Raw genomic sequence first — 4,501 nt, 5'->3', positions numbered from 1 at the left:
CAAAAACGGGAAATGATATTTGTCATCCCAATGCAACATTTTCACTGTGGTTCCAGAATGGAAAACAAATGATCCTAGATGTATGTATCTATATATATATATTGGTGTGGATAACATAGATCTGTACATATTTGTATACATATAGCAAAAAAAAAAGGAAAGATTTATATGTATATAACCCGTATTTCTATATGGAGAGAATTTTTTTACTTATACATATGTAAAGAATGTCTGGAAAGCAGTAGATTCGAGATCATCAATTGTAATTATTTGTCAAAGATTATCAATCTTTACAGTTATAAGTGTTGAAAATTGTTGTCGTCCCCCCCCCCCAATAGAAGGAAAAAAAAAATAATTTTAACAAATAATGCTCACAGATTACTTTAAAAAACTTTCTACATATAACAGATTCTATATATAAGTGTTAAGAAAATGTATCCCAGCTTAGCCAAAACAACTTTTTGATATTTGGATAAACTATGGCAATGTTCCATAAGGGTATCAGGGATTTATTGGCTATGTGCTCGTTGGGAAGATTTTCCTTTCAGCAGGACAGAGTGAAGGGAAATTCCCCAATAAGTACAATAAAAACCTAACAGATTCCAATCATTAGATATAAATTGCTTGGCTGGGGTTGGCCTTTAATATCCCAGAGATATTGCATTTTGTAAAACAATTGGTACAAAGTTTCATTTTCAGGGATTACATGGATAGATTTGCTGCCATTTAAGTTAATATCCATGTTTCTATTCTTGTACCTCATAATGTAATCACCTCAATGATATTGGAGATGAATGAATTTATGAAATGAAATGATTTCCGTTTGTAATACCATTGCTGCAGTTTTATAAAATTCTATTGAGAGCTATAAAAGAAGAGATTTATCAGAATATTATCTATAGATATGAAGAGATATAAATTGGGAGATTATATTGTAACAGACAATTGATTGTTAGAGATATATTGTAACAGAAAAGGGAATATTGTATTTATAAAACAGAGGACACCAAAAGACGTTTGCAGCAACCAATGGGAGGCTTTGATTCTGGATAAGTTCATAGAAAGTGAATTGTGATTGGTTGCTTTGAGCTCTTCCACTGTCCAGTTTATGTTATCCCAAAATTAAGGGCCCATTCACAGTCTCTGAAGCATATCATTTATGTGAATTATTGTGCTCTTATTTTATACATTTCAAATACACATTCTGCATTTGTTAAAGTAAAAGGCCCATGTGAAACATTTCTTTGTGTTCATGAGCTGCCCAGCAGGCACAGCCTGCGCCATTGGGTCTCTCTAAAACGCTCATTAGCACTTTAAATTTGCTTGAGAATGAAGCTTAAAATAAATGCTTGCCCCAAAACACTCATAAACCCCCATTATTTTTTTTTAGTTTTTAGGTTGGTCTAACACACCTCTATAATGAATATAAAATTGTGTACAGGCATTTTAGGTGTTTTAAAATAACTTCTATATAAACCCGGCCTAAGGAAGTTGTTTTAAATGAATGTGCTGCCAATGCACTGACTGTAGAGGTGTGAATGGGCTCATTTTTCCACCAGCTTTGATCTGGGCTGATTGAGGTCATTATAATATGTATTTAATTGTTTTAGGATTAAGGAAAAAGATGGAAAGTTAACGAGCCCAGTCTGCTTCCATGGTCAAATCTCCATACACTGATTTGATTGGAGTTGGCAGCACAGACAGACTGCCGTAGACAGTGAACCTGGTAATGAATATGAAGCTGGCCCAGTGTGTATCTGGCAATCCGTTTTTTCATCCCAGAGACTCCCGAAGATGAATCGTCCCCCCTGTATGTAGGTGACATGTATTGGTAAGAATTGTCTATCAACCAGCAAAAAATACAATCTCAGCAGCTCATGTATTTAGTAGCTTTTAATAAATGATTTATGACATTTCATGTAACACAGAACAGATCGATTATATATGTGATGACAAACTTAAATAAATACATATTGTTTATACAAAAATGGGTTTTCTGCTTCTTATGTTTCATTGAATTGTCACTCCGCTGAGAAACAATGATTTCACGTTTCACATGGGAGTAAGGTCAAAGTGTTGAGGAGTAAATGAAAACAGTGCAGAAATCAGTTTTAAGAAAAAAAACATTTGGGGACTTTTATTATAAATTCCCAGTTGTGTGAATCTGTAACAAAGCTTATAGAATTCAGCACTCTCAGGTAATAGAATGTATAGTACAGCATAGGGGGTGCAGCAGCCTGGGTGGTGTATAGCATAGCGTGCAGGGTGGAGTATGCAACACATGTTGGTGGTCAGTGAAGAAATACTTTCTATCTTCACAGCACCACCACAGGGGGGCAGTAGAAAGATTTCCCATTGCATGGGTGGTAGGATGAGAAATAATCTCTAACGTCTCAACTATTAGTGGACCCCTTATATATATAATCAATGAGAAATGTCTACGTGCATAGATGGAGAGAGTATAACTTCAGGGGTGAAGTGTTTTCTAGTTTCTCGACCATTGGTGGTCAGTGGGGAGATTTCCCCTTAGGTGATCAATGAAGATGTGCTTCTCCATTATTGCTGGTCAGTGGACGGGAATAGCTCTCTAACCTCTCCACCATAGGTGGCCAGTAGATAGAAGTCCCCTTACATAGGTGGTCAGAGGAGAAGCACTGTTTAGCTTCTCTACTATTGGTGGTCGAAGGAGAGGTTCTCCCTGAATTCTCACCATTGGTGGTCAGCGGGAAGATTTCTCCTTACATAGGTGGTCAATGGTGAAGGGGGAATAATAATGGGTTATGAAGATGAGGAAGGAGGTGTTAAGAAGATCAGGATGTGGAAGAGATAATGACCATGAAGTGAATTAGATATAGAGACGAGGAGAAGACAAGCATTGGTAATAGAAGTAAGAAGGAAAGAAAATTTAGAAATGAGTTAGAACGATACGGGGGAAATGGAGTCTAGGAGGGTTCATGGAGATTAGAAGAGGGGAATGTTAGGAAGAAGTTGTGCAAATTAAGAGGGAATTCCAGACGATGGCGAATTTAGCTGCCAGTGGGCCCCTGTGCAGAACTGACAGGGGCCCCTTGTGATTGAGTAAGGTACGAGACCCTTGTGCAATGACACACTTTGCACCTCCCTATGTTGGCCCCTGATTCCACACATGTACTGAATGTTTATTTATTTTGGCCAGACATATGTTTTAATCTTTGATTTCATGTAAGTAATCTTTGTGACTCCGATTATTTACGAGTAAATCCCGCTGACTACACTTGTGTAAAATGATGTGACGTCGGGAAGACATAAAATCTACCGACTGGAGAAACTGCTGGGGAAAGGTATGGAGGTTTTATGGCCCATACACGCTTCCATCAGACAATAAATCTGCAGAATGAACATTTTAATGGGCCGGGGATATATTTCATGGGCGCAGTAAACACGCCTGTAAGAAGCCCCAGTTAGGATTCGGGCAATATGTTCTGTAAGCATGTAGAATAGATTAGTAAATACATATTTATGAGGTGTGAAATGCCAGGGGATCAGAACAGCCTCCGCCTTTCACCTATGAAATATATGGCGTGCGCCTGAAGCCTGGGCTGTATTGATCCGTGAATAATGCGATGTGCGCTGCACGTGACTGCAAGAATTACAGGAAGATGACACTGCATGGCCTATGGATGGATCAAAAAGTAAAATGAGTAGAGGAGGGAGGGGAGGTGTATGGCATTCATATAGTGGGTTACATTTATATTATGGAAGTTAGGGTTCATGGAGGGTATTAGTGGGAGGACTAGTAATGGGGTTATTGTTAGGGCTACAGGAAGGGTTACAATGTGCGTGGGGAAGTGTTGGGGCAGAAAGAGATTTAGTGTTATAGGAAGGATTAATATTGGGGTTAGTGTGGGTGTTAGAGAGAGGATTAGTGTGAGAACTAATGTGAGGGGTAAGGAGGGGCAATGTTGGGGTTACAGGTTGGGTTAGTGTGAGGGTTACAAGGAGGGGTAATATTGAATAGAGGCCTAGTATTAGGGTTACAAGGGGAGTTAGTGTGGAGGGGTTTCTAAAAGTGTTAGGGTTACAGGTAGGGTTAGCATTAGGGTTTCGGGGGTTAGTATTACTGGGAGGGTTATTATTGGGGTTAGTGTTGGGGTAAATCAACAATTTCTGTTTCCCTTGTGTTATCCCATTTCTTCAGAGCTGGACCTTTACTAAGTCTCTATTGGCTACAGATCTGAAATAAGATATTTATTAAAAGAGAAAGTAATTAAATACATAATATTTATTTAGGAGACGATAAAGAATAGTTACAAGAAGAGAGATTTGGGTCTGTTATCCCTTTTATTATAGCCAGGACCCCTTAATACATTCAGATACCCCTTACCCAGGTGACCTCCCACTTCTCTGCTCTCAGGCTATGTACAGCCCAGTAATGATATCACCATTATTATTATACAGGTTTTATATAGCGCCAACATATTACGCAGCGCTGTACATTAAAGAGGGGTAGCAAATGACAGAT

This window comes from Pyxicephalus adspersus, chromosome 12 (genome assembly GCF_032062135.1).
Source record: "Pyxicephalus adspersus chromosome 12, UCB_Pads_2.0, whole genome shotgun sequence".
Lineage (NCBI taxonomy): Eukaryota > Metazoa > Chordata > Amphibia > Anura > Pyxicephalidae > Pyxicephalus > Pyxicephalus adspersus.
Note: the sequence above shows the minus strand (reverse complement) of the source record.